This window comes from Pristiophorus japonicus, chromosome 18 (genome assembly GCF_044704955.1).
Source record: "Pristiophorus japonicus isolate sPriJap1 chromosome 18, sPriJap1.hap1, whole genome shotgun sequence".
Taxonomy (NCBI): Eukaryota; Metazoa; Chordata; class Chondrichthyes; family Pristiophoridae; genus Pristiophorus; species Pristiophorus japonicus.
This window is the reverse complement of record NC_091994.1, coordinates 39,147,003-39,160,432: the sequence shown is the minus strand read 5'-3', so window position 1 is coordinate 39,160,432 and position 13,430 is coordinate 39,147,003. Positions and strand designations below refer to the sequence as shown.

General features: G+C 43.7%; 1 long non-coding RNA gene across 1 annotated transcript in view; it reads left to right on the top strand.

Moving 5' to 3' along the window:
* LOC139228675 (uncharacterized) overlaps positions 1–13,430 on the top strand; it is a 96,046-nt gene that overhangs the window by 73,232 nt on the left and 9,384 nt on the right. The gene's annotated exons all lie outside the window — the stretch shown is intronic.

Sequence of the window (13,430 nt, the reverse complement as noted above, 5' to 3'; positions counted from 1 at the left end):
GACTGCAGTGGTTCAAGAAGGTGGCTCACCACCACCTTCTCAAGGGCATTTAGGAATGGCCAATAAATGCTGGCCTTGCCAGCGACACCCAAATCCCATGAATGAATTTTTAAAAATTAGCAGAGGTCGTAACACTCGGGATTTGAGAGCCTTTAGATTGTAGGAGGAAGAGAAGACTGAGGGGGTGAGGAATCCCACAGTGTTAAGGTCCTGGGAATAAATGAGTTAGAGTTGGACACGGTGTGATGAGTCTTGGTTTCAACACAGCGATAATGCAGAGAGGAAGAGGAGTGTGCAGGAGAACACGGTTGGGATAACATGGGAGGATGAAGTGAGGAAAGTTCAAAGGAGCAGTAATCGTAATGAAATAAAAACAGAAAATGCTGAGAAATACTCAGCAGGTCAGACAACATCAGTGGGGAGAACAGATGAGTTAACATTTCACTGTAGACATTTCATCAAAACTGGAGGATATTATAGATAAACAGTAATTGAAAAAGCAACAGAACAAAGGGAATGTGGAGGGCAGTAAAGCACACGCACGCACAATAAAAGTAGAATAACTTGTAAAATCGAAAACTGGAGTTAGTTAAATGACCAATGTGATATTAGTATGAGACATACTGAGAGAATTCAAAGAAATAAAGACATTTACGAGACACAGGAATTATGAAAAGCTACAGGAGTTGGGAAATGAGGCAAATAGAAATGGAAGCACAAAACACTAGCAAGGTGGAGCGGGTTCCAGCGGTCCAGGAACCTAGGAGAAGAAAAATGCAGGTCTATACCAACAGTGCAAGCCAGCCCACCAGCACTGTTTGCTAATAGAGGGACTTCACCCCAAGCACCAACCCATCCCTTCCTCACTGTGCTCCAACAAACTAGAACATCCATCCCATATCATCAGTATTTCTTTCCAAAGAGAAAGTAAGCGCCAAGGTCAAGGTTTGACGTTATTAAAGTTGATGTTAAGGCCAGAGGGCTGCAAAGTGCTTAATGGAAGGATAAGGTGCTGTTCCTTGATCTTGCATTGAGCTTATTTTGAATAGTAGAAAAGGCCAACGACAAGAGAGGTCAGAGTGGATGAGGGACAGGGAATTGAAGTGTCAAGTGATAAGGAGCTCATGATTGCACTTGCGGACAGGACAGAGATGTTAGGCAAAGCAGGCACCTAGTGTGCATTTGGTCTCCCCATTGTAGAGGAGATCACACCATGAGCAGTGAATACAGTATATTTGTTTTGAGGAAGTACGTGTAAATTGCTGTATCACCCAGTATGAGCATTTGGTCCCTGGATAGTGGTACGGCAGGAGATGAAGAGCAGGTGTTGCATTTCTGCGCTTGCATACAAAGGTGCCAGGGGAATGGAAGAGTGAACCAAGGTATCATGGAGGGAATGGTTCCTTTGGACAGTGGAGAGGGATGGAGAAGATCATAGCAATATTGCTAAAATTGAGAAACAAGTAAGGTTGTGACAGAAAGAGTGAGAGAGATTGGAGGTAGAGGTAGAGTGAGGGAGGGACAAGCCATCAGACAAGTTGCTTCTTGCTTAATATGCACTCATTACCCTAATCATTTCCCTATTTATTTCCATTTTATGAGGAATTGATTTAGTGATATGCCTGCCCAACTCCCTGATAACTGCAAAAGTATTGAGCTTTCTGTCAACATTAGGCTGTACGATTTCACTTGAAAATGATGCTGTAGAATAAACCCATCTGTCCCAGAATAGGAAATTGTTCATAGCCAAGTAAAATAAATAGCCAGTACTCACATTGTATGTATGCACTCAAACAAAACTAACAATTATGATTCCTTCATTGTTCCCAGAAATAACCTTGCCCCAGACGGGTCTGATTCCACCATTGATCTTGACGGGCAGTACCAAATAAATTATGTCTTTTTTTAATAAAAAAACACTAGACCAGGCATTCAATGCATTACCATTGATGAATTCCATTTGACCCTGTTGTTTTGTTAGTTATGGCAGCTCTTTATCGCTTTAATCTTAATTCCTTCTTGTCTTTTTTTTCTTAATTTCTTCGCTTCCCAAGTAAGTATCTCTTTACATTTTAAACACTTTAGTTGATTCTGAATTTGTGGCCTTCTTGGCATTATGTTCCACATTCTCAAACTATTTGTGTAAAGCAGTGTTTCCTGAATATGTTTTTGATCAACATAGCTCGGATTCTAAGATTCTGTCCCATGTCCTGGATTGCCCTTCAAGAGGGAAGAGTCATTTCATTTCTACCCTGCAAATTCCCTTCATTATTTTAAACATTTTGATTAGATTATCCCTTAATCTCCTCATCTTGAAGAAATATAACCCAAATTTACTATCATAGCTAACCTTCAAGTTTGCCTTCATCCCAGGTATCATCTGATTCCAAGAAAGTCCATCAGATTCCTAACAACAGAATTGAGGCTGAGATGATTAACTCCAGCAAAAAGCAGCTGATAAATATTTGTTTGAGAATGGAATTGAACGTTTTCAGGATATAAATATTATTTTAATAGAACAAGTTTGCTTGCTCTATATATTTTGGGATAGGCTTGCTTCCTATTAACATTCTTTCATTTTCTCTCACCGGACAACAGAAGAGGGAACTGAATCCCATCTCCGGCTCTATCCCACTGCCAGAGAGGCTGTAAAACAAGTACAAATTAAGCTCAAGGCTGTGGGAATTCAGGGAAAAACTTGGCTGAGATAAGAAATTGGCTGCAGGACAGAAAACAAAAGGTACTGATTAGACAGGTAATGGCAGTACTCAAGTGTTGGGACCACTACAGTTTCTAATCTACATTAATGACTTGGCTTCAGAAACTCAGTGCAAATTGGTTAAGTATCATGATACAAAGCTAGGAGGTATGGTGTAATCGAAGGTCGCAGTCCAGAAACTACAGAAAGGGCTAAACAAAATTTGCGAGTGGGCCAAACTATGGCAGATTAAATTTAATGCAGATGAGTGTAAAGTGCTGTATCTAGGAAGGAAAAATGGGCGATATGCATATTTCATTACTAATGCTGTAGTACCCCAGAATAAAGTTGAAAGTTACATAGGAATCTTAATAGACTCAACACTCAATGGGCCGAAATTGCCCCTTTCTGAAAGGCCCGTTTGCGCCTCTGCAATAAAGGATTGCAGCGGCAGAAATAGCTTTGCACCGCGCCCCGTAGTTTTCACCGTGCGCGCCGACCCCTTTACACACCGTGGGGGAAATTGCAAGGTCGCAAGGCTGTGGTGGCTGGGGAGCTCCGTCTGCCCTTAAATGGGAGGACCTTGCACCGCGGCCGCTATCTTTTTTTTTTGTCAGCCAACTTTGCAGTCGGCATGATAGTGGTGGCCGCTGGTTTGGTCTGGCCGCCAACAGGCAGCTCGGCACCCCCTCTTGGGTGTCGGGCCATTGGCCCGGCCGAAACCCCCCCTGGTGGCCCAGTGGACGCCGCGGAAGCAGCAATACCACTCGGATGTTTTTTCATGCACCAATACCCCAATTCTGGGTCATTTAGGCTCCGCTTTTGTTGGCCGATAAATTTTTATGTAATTCGAATTGTGCGCACTAAATGGGACATGGGGCAATGTCCAGCCTCAACAAAGCTAGTAGAAAGAGCCAAAACAGTAGAATACAAGTCAGAGGCGGTTGTGATGAAACTGCGCAGTGCGCTAGTCAAATCACACCTAGAAACAAGGGAGACATTCAAGCACTAGAGGAATGAAACTGATCCCTCGAGTCTGAGTTATGAGGAAAGTGTTATGTATGTAACTATGTAATACTTGCCACCAGAGGGTGCGACTGTTGGAGTCGCAATGGTCACCTGCACACACGTGCAGGACGAGTATAAAAGTTTGGCTGCCATGTTTAGGCACTCTAAAGTCACACTAAGTTTAGCTCACAGTATTCAACCTCGTGGAGTTCTTCTATACACAACAATTGGCGACGAGTAACAGAATACGAACCTTCACGCAACCATGGCTGCCGTTGGAATATTAGAGAGATTCGTAGAGGGTGATGATTAGGAAGCCTTCATCGAGCATCTCGACCAGTACTTCGTGGCCAACGAGCTGGAAGGAGACACTAACGCGGCCAAGCGCAGGGCGGATCTCCTCACCTTCTGTGGATCTAAAATATACGGCCTCATCAAGAATCTGCTTGCACCGACAAAACCAATGGAGAAGGAATATACAGAGTTGTGCCCGCTGGTTCGGGACCACCTGAAGCCAAGGGAGAGTATCCTCATGGCCAGATATCGTTTTTACATGCACCATTGCTCCGGGGGCCAGGACGTGGCGGATTATGTCACCGACCTGAGACGCCTCGCGGGACCTTGCGATTTTGGAGCTGCGTTGGGACTTTTTCATGCTGGGCATTAGCCACAAGGTCACTCTTCAAAAGCTGCTGGCTGCCGAAACCCTAGACCTGAGCAGCGTCATCGTGATCGCCCAGGAATGCATGGCCACGATAACACCAAACAGATATCTTCTCAACATCGAAGCTCACCAGCAAGTACTGAGCATAAAATGACATCGCTAGCAGGACGAACTGCATATGGCAGGGCCTATACGTCTGCGGCTGCTAGACCTATGATGACTCAGAGTCCGCCATCGGGGGTGAATGTGAATCCATTAGCACCATGTTGGCACTGCGGGGTAATCATCGGGCCCATCAATGTCAATTTATGCACTACGTGTGCAAAGGCTGCGCAACAATGGGGCACCTCCAGCGAATGTGCAAACATGCTGCAACACACCACGTGGCAGAGGATGATAGATCTGGCGCAGATCACGCAGCACAGGCAACTTCACCCGAGGAAGAAGTGTATGGGGTACATACCTTCACTACCAAGAGCCCTCCTATAATGCTGAAAGTCATATTAAATGGAGTTCCAGTATCCATGGAGTTGGACACAGGTGTGAGTCAGTCAATAATGAGCCAGAAGGCTTTCGAGAAACTGTGGGGCAATAAAGCACAAAAGCCCAAACTGAACCCAATTAATGCAAAGCTACATACCTACACCAAAGAGCTCACACCAGTCATTGGACGTGCAGCAGTGAAGGTATCGTATGATGGAGCTGTGCATGACCTATCATTGTGGATTGTTCCAGGCAATGGCCCAACGCTGTTCGGCAGAAGCTGGCTAGAAAAGATTAGATGGAATTGGAACAACGTCAAAGCACTATCTTCAGTGGATGACGCCTCGTGTGCTCAAGTGCTGAGCAAGTTTCCCTCGCTATTCGAACCAGGCATCGGCAACTTCACAGGCGCCAAGGTACAGATCCATCTAGGCCCCAATGCACGACCCGTCCATCACAAGGCTCAGGCGGTTCCGTACATGATGAGGGAAAAAGTCGAGATCAAACTGGACAGACTCCAACATGAAAGAATCATATCGCCAGTCGAGTTCAACGAGTGGGCCAGTCCAATTGTTCTGGTGTTGAAAAGCGATGGCACGGTCAAAATCTGCGGAGACTACAAGGTAACGATTAACCGAGTCTCACTACAGGACCAGTACCCGCTGCCCAAGGCAGATGACCTGTTTGCAATGTTAGCTGGGGGGGGGAAGTCTTTCACCAAGATGGACCTAACCTCCACCTACATTATACAGGAGCTGGCTCAATCTTCGAAAAGACTGATGTGCATCAACACACACAAAGGGCTGTTTGTATACCACAGGTGCTCTATTGGGATTCGCTCGGCTGCAGCCATTTTCCAGAGAAACATGGAAATTTTGCTGACGACATGTTTCAAGACGACATCCTGATCACTGGTCGTGAAACCATCGAACATTTACACAACCTGGAAGAGGTTCTAAGTCACCTAGACAGAGTGGAACTCAGGCTGAAATGCTCCAAGTGTGTTTTCCTGGTGCCAGAAGTTGAATTTTTGGGGAGAAAGATTGCAGTAGACGGCATCAAGCCCACGGACTCAAAGACAGAGGCCATCATGAATGCACCCAGACAACAGAATGTGACGGAGCTGCGTTCGTTCCTGGGACTCCTTAACTATTTCGGTAACTTTCTACCCAGGTTGAGCATGGTGTTAGAGCCTTTACACATGTTGCTACGTAAGGGTGATGACTGGGTTTGGGGCAAATCTGAAGACATAGTCTTTGAGAAGGCCAGGAACCTGCTATGTTCAAATAAGTTATTTGTACACTATGATCCATGTAAACGTTTAGTGCTAGCTTGTGACGCCTCATCGTACGGGGTCGGCTGTGTGTTACAGCAAGCCAATGTATCGGGCAACCTCCAACCGGTTGCATACGTGTCTAGAAGTCTGTCTAAGGCTGAGAGAACCTATAGTCATAAGTGGTTAATGTTAGTGCCCATATTTGGATGCGGGACGGAGCATTGGTATTTATACCTTTGCTCTCTGAAAACAGCGAAATGAGCGGCTTGTGGTCAGTTTCAAGCTCATACCGATTTGGACTTCGGTTTGAGCTTGAAACTGACCACAAGCCGCTCATTTAGCTGTTTTAAGAGAGCAAAGGTATAAATACCAATGCTTCGTCCCGCATCCAAATATGGGCACTAACATTAACCACTTATGACTATGTTATCCGCCACAGACCAGGCACTGAAAACTGTGCTGATGCTCTCAGCTGGCTACCATTACCCACCACTGGGGTTGAAATGGCGTAGCCAGGATCCTGTACTATCATTAGTAAAGAGTTGCGTCCTAAATGGGAACTGGTCGGCCATTCCCGGGGAAATGCAAGATGAAATTAAGCCGTTTCACCGACGCAAAGATGAAATGTCCATCCAGTCGGATTGTCTCTTATGGAGTAATTGCGTGGTTTTGCCAAAAAAATGCAGGGAAACATTTATATGCGATCTACACAGTACCCACCCAGGCATTGTCATGATGAAGGCAATTGCCAGGTCGCATGTTTGGTGGCCCGGCATTGACTTGGACTTGGAGTCATGCGCGCATCAATGCAACACTTGCTCGCAACTGAGCAATGCACCAAGGGAGGCTCCACTGAGTCTGTGCTCATGGCCCTCCAAACCGCGGTCCAGGATCCACGTAGATTTTGCCGGCCCCTTTCTAGGAAGGATGTTTTTAGTAGTTGCGGACACTTACTCCAAATGGATTGAATGCATAATCATGGCATCCAGCACGTCCACAGCCACCATTGAAAGCCTTGCGATTTACTGACAACCAGGATATCACCATCGACGATCCACCAACACACACCCAACCAGCAATCGATCTCGCTATCAATCGCGAGGATGAACACACCATTCCTGACAGTCCGGTCAGACCAGCCGCGGTGCAGTGCAACAGTGGTCTGACCAACTCACACACACCAGGGTTTGAACTTAGACGATCAACCAGGGAGCGAAGGGCTCCGGATCGCCTCAACCTGTAAATAACTTGTACCGAAGACTTTGGGGAGGAGTGATTTTATGTATGTAACTATGTTATACTTGCTACCAGAGGGCGCGACTGTTGAAGTCCCAATGGTTACCTGCACACACGTGTAGGGTGAGTATAAAAGGTTGGCTGCCATGTTGTTTAGGTACTCTGGAGCTGTAATAAAGACTAAAGTCACACTAAGTTTAGCTCACAGTACTCAGCCTCATGGAGTTCTTCAATACACAACAGAAAGACTGGAGAGATTTGGGCTGCTCAGTCTGGAAAGGAAGTGTCTGAGAGGTGATCTTATAAACTGATCATGTAGAGGTATATAAGATAGTAAATAGTATGGAAAATATTAATCTGGAATGCTAATTCAAACTGTGGGACGAGGGGACATGGATTCTAATTTGAAAAGAGTAATTTTAGCAATGATATCAGGGGGTTCTGCTTTACACGGAGTGGTCAACATTTTGAATGGACTTGTGAGCAGAATGGTAGAGAAAACCCTGGAATTGTTAAAAAAAAACAATTTGCTGCAACAATGGCGGGGCCGGGGGGGGGGGTCAGGTAGTGAACTAAGATGGGCCAAATGGCCTTCCGCATCCCTAAATATCTTATGATCTAATGAACCAGAATGGAGTCACATGGAGCAGCAGCTCTGCTGAAGGGGAGATGGACTGTTAGTGGCCCTTGGCCTGTGAAAGAGTTGCTAGGGAGCAAATTAAGCCCCTCAATTTTTGCCTTGCTACCATTGTAAACTGTAAATAGCCTGAATTAACTATTAATGTAGGTAAACTGCTGACCTTGTTCAATGTCTGAACCCTTACTTGGCATAATATGCACATGCTGATTGTTGCCTGAGCATGTCACAAAGATCTCCAAACTTCCATGCATAATTTCAGAGAAAAATAGGATAATTTCACAGGCAGACTGAGGGGCTACACGAGCAGCTACACTTGGCACAACCTTTGGGCAAGATATGAGAAAATAAAAAGCTTTGTAAAGTCGAGTATCTCCCTTTTTGTTTTTCTCTAAATCCTGTTATTTTGCTGACTGGTACAACTGAGAACATTCATCATGTGTGAGCTAACATGGGTATTTAGACTTGGAATGTGTGGTCTCAGACATTGCTGAAGTGGAGAAGGAAAATGAGTGCCAGCATGAACTGGGGCAAAGGGAAAGAGTGGCAGCTGGAACGGAGAGGTTTAGAAGGCAAAGTGTGCCAGTTTGAACTGGCAGAGAAAAAGTGTCAGCTTTAATGGGAATAGAAGAGTGGTAGCTCAAACTGGGTTGGAGGAGCACAGTCTGGTAGAATGAATGGGCCGGCGGATGAATGGGGAAGACTACCACATCACTTTGAAGGGGGTGGGGGTGGTAGAAGAGTAGCAATATGAACCAAGAGGCTTGGAGGAAGAGTTTATCTGTGAAAAGTTTGGGAGTTTAATGGAGAACAGTGCCTCTAATATAGGTTTGGCGAGGGGGTTGGATGTTGGAGAATGACTGATGAAGCACGTTTTGGGCACACGATGGTCTGCTTGATCAAAGTCCAGGCTGAGAATTTCCTCAGAATTGCTCTTCCAGTGAAGTTACGGCAGCAGAATGGGAAAGTCATGGCCTTACATATATAATCTAAAAAAAAACACAATTGAATGTATGAAGTACAAAAGTGCTTAAAATTATAACCAGAATGCATCATTTTTAACATAAATTCAAAATATTCAATGAAAGCCATGCCCCTGGACTCCCCCTAGAAATGCACCACTACTTTTGTTCCATCAGCATTTGGATTTCTCCATTCGGGCTTGCATATACCTATGTTTTCCCTCCAATACAAGTGGAGGGATGTTGGGTATAGCTAGTTACAAAGCCCGTGTAATTACTGTAGTTGGTTTCACAAGTCAGGGTTGTTCTTGAGCTGTTGTTGATCAGCATCTGCTAGCTTCCACGGTTAGCATGCATATTGAGGACAGGAAGAAACTGCACAGTACTTTTTCCAAATGGTTTTATTCTACACAATTAATCATATTTGTACAAACATTCCTTTCATACCAATACATAAAAGAAAGAAAAGAAACGGCTTAAAAATGGTACCATATCAAGTTTAAAATTCTAAAGGAGAAAATCCATTAGATCCTACAAGGTATTTTTTTTGAAAGTACAAAAAGCTTCAAGAAACTTCAAGTCTCTGCTTTAGCTGCCTGCAATAAACTGGTCACGTTAGGTGTTGAACACAAGTACAGAAATTTAAAGAGGAAAATGGGAATTATGTTGTCCAAAATCTATTATAAAACAATATTCATAAATCAATTTCTTGGCGAACAGGGTGCTCAGTGGATGAGAAACTGACCTTTTACCTCCAGGACCTGGATCCAAAACCAGCCCAAACTAATGGGATGAAAGTCTCCTGTGTGTGTTGTCTGTGAGGATCCTATGTGAAATGAGTTGGAGCAGATCCTGCTCCTGAAGGCAGCACAAAATTGGCACTTAGTTGGCAATCTCACTCAGATCTCACAGTGTGACTGGTGTGGGAAATAGAAGAATGTCACACTGGCACAGTAGGGGCTTTTATCCTAAAATGAGAAAGTGGCTGATCCCCAGCACCAACAGCTCCACATGTCAGGTCTCTTTCTCGCCAGGTAGCAGGGAGGTGTCCTAGCTTGGCTCCATTCATTTCAATACAAGTCAAACCTTCAGACTGACCTGAGCATTGATCTGGAACTTCCTAACCCTTGCTAACTACACAAATAGCTGGTTAAACAAGGCCGCCGAACCAACCTGGAGTGAAGGAGACCCAATATTGTATATCTCTGCTGGGAGTAAGTGATCTAAATGAATTAATTTTATAAATTATAGCAAATCTCCCATGGGGGTACTTGTGCATGAAACACAAAAGGATAGTATGCAGATGCAGCAAGTGATCAGGAAAGCCAATGGTATCTTGGCCTTTATTGCAAAGGGGATAGAGTATAAAAGCAGGGAAGTCTTACTACAGCTATATAAGGTATTGGTGAGGCCACACCTGGAATACTGCGTGTAGTTTTGGTTTCCATAATTACGAAAGGATATACTTGCTTTGGAGGCAGTTCAGAGAAGGTTCATTAGGTTGATTCCAGGGATGAGCAGGTTGACTTATGAGGAAAGGTTGAGTAGGTTGGGCCTCTACTCATTGGAATTCAGAATAATAAGAGGTGATCTTCTCAAAACGTATAAGATTATGAGGGGGCTTGACAAGGTGGATGCAGAGAGGATGTTTCCACTGATGGGGGAGATTAGAACTAGAGGGCATGATCTTAGAATAAGGGGCCGCCCATTTAAAACATAGTTGAGGAGAAATTTCTTCTTTCAGAGGGTTGTAAATCATTGAAATTTGCTGCTTCAGAGAGCTGTGGCAGCTGAGACATCGGATACATTTAAGACAGAAATAGACAGTTTCTTAAACGATAAGGGGTTATGGGGAGCGGGCGGGGAAGTGGAGCCGAGTCCATGATTAGATCAGCCATGATCTTATTGAATGGCGGAGCAGGCTCGAGGGGCCGAATGGCCTACTCTTGTTCCTATTTCTTATGTTATTACTCAAAGCAAGTCAGAGGTTATGCCTGTTTCATAATAACAGGATTTGGGGGAAATAATGCAAGACAACTGTGAATATGGTGCACATCATACTAAAATGTAAAGTTGACTGTTCACTGAATAGTTGACCTTATAAAGCTCTGTTAAAAGCAATTTTTATAGGAGCTCTTGAATAATTTGGCAAGAGTGGGCCACACCATACAAGGTTCCGATAAACATTTTGAAGCCAGCTCTCAAGACATCAAAGACATCTTAAAATGTTAAGACCTCTTTCCCAAAGTTAGTCAAACACACATTTTCTCGTAGATACTTTCTCTATTATTTTTTTGTTGGCACCCCTATGCAATCATCATCCAATTAATGTGACTGGGCTTTCAAAATGTGAAACTCAGAACTTTTCAAATTCCTTTTACTGTTTTTTCCCAACTGCCTCATGCTTCCTTGTGTTCTTGAACAGTGGGAGCTCAGTGCGGACCTCTGCCCTTAGTGCAAACATGACTGTGGCCTTCAAACATTTGAGGTCTCAGTTTATCGTTGAAGTCGCACAGAAAAATTAAAAAACTAATTTCAGCGACAGATTCCATACAAAAATAAATCCATGTCTGGGACCTGACTGTTTCAGCAGAGCGTAAGCAAACACCAGCTTCTTAAAAAAAAAATGAGGGGACATTTGTTTTGATACCTAATCATGTTGCGTTGTTAAAACGCAAAGTCTCTCACCCTTCCCTGGCTGTTCTCAGATTCTATTTGCTTTGATGTCTTGCCAATAGCAAGTTATACATTGAAATACACTGCATTTTAGAATTTCTATCAGAGGAAAGACCCCTAGTGCCTGTCATGCTGGAGCATGCACTAACACCCTTCATACCAGTCAATAGCGACCTTGTTTCAGATCTTTAACCACTTCTCAGTGATCCCATAAACCTCAGAGGTGTAAGGAGTTATTAAGAAAGAAGATCCATTTTGTGCCCATCATCTTAGTCTATATTTATACTATAACCATCAATCCCATTCCCAAACAGATATTTATCTAGCTTCTTCTGAAAGAATGAATGGACTCAGAATTAATTGCTTATGCTTTGAGTCTGTTCCATATCAACTGCTCAAAGTTTCTTCTAATCTCACTTGAGACTCATTCATGTTAAAGCTATGTTCTATGTTCTCTGCTCAATGTCCTAGACATGGGATCAATAGCACAAATAGAAAATGAGTTATTTAAATCTCAATGTGTTTTGGACTAAAGACTCAAAGAATTTCGAATTTGCTTCTGAAAGACATAAGAAAACAGGATATCCTTACAGAATTGAATGGGTGCAGCTGTGCAAGTTGAAAATGAGCTAACATATCATTTTGTTTAAATTGAAAAACCCAAGTGAAGGCCCGGAATGCAAGACACCACCATAGTTCGAAAAAGTAGGGGGAAGGAGAAAAAAGTTTGAGTACTTCGGACGCAATTAATTGATAAACGAACAACAAAGAAAGAAAAGATCTGGGAACCACCCAAGGACACTGAAACATCTGGTGACTCTTCTTACCAGTGTCCCTGAGATGGCAGTGACACCACAACCTGTCCGAGAAGACCTAATCGTTTATTTGTAGAACTTTCTGTTTTTATTCCCTTGAGTGGAAGACAAATGGTATTATGCTTGGTTTACAGAGCTAGATGTAGGACTCCAAATGTAATGTTTAATGCTTGCTATAAAGAATCGGGGTGGCAGGGGGAGGATAATTGAAGCCCTGACAGAAATATCTCAGCACAGTGTACAATGAAATACATCAAATGGTCTTAAACCGGTCGAGTATACAGTTCAGTTTTAATATAACTAACAGTTCCATAGCTCGTTCCTGCAGGGAATTACCTAGCCTCTGTTCAACAGCTAGCCAGAGTATCACACTTTAAAACCAGGAGCTGTCTGCTTGAGGAAACAGGAGATCCAGGTTCTTTTACTTGTGGTGTAGTGATGCACTTGATATTCCCCGCACAGTGAGCTCCTGATTCCAAGTTCCACCTTGGGCAATTGTTGGGTAGAAGCACAGTGGAGCAGACCAAATGGCCTTGTACTCCTAAAAATAAATAAGTTAGATCTTCTTGGACAGGCTGTGGTGTCACCACCATCTCTCAAGGACATTAGTAAGAAGAGCCACTCGCTGTTACAGATTGGTATCTTGAGATTTTTCCCAGATTGTTTCTTTCTTTCTTGTTTGTGTATTAATCTATCTCCTTAGAAGAACTCTTGAACATTTTTCCCCATCGTCCTACAATCTGCAAGCTTTTAGATGCCAGGTACCACGTCACAGAATAGCAGAAAAACGGATGTAACTGATAATTCCAGCAAAACTATATTTCCCATAACTCAGCAAGACACACGTCAAGTCAGGGCTCTCTGTGACTAACAGCCCTTGCTTGGGGAGAACTATATAGGGAAGGAGAGGGGGAGGAAGGGAGAGAGAGAAATGTAAATCTTATAAAAAAGGGAAACCTTCTAGAGGCTGCAACA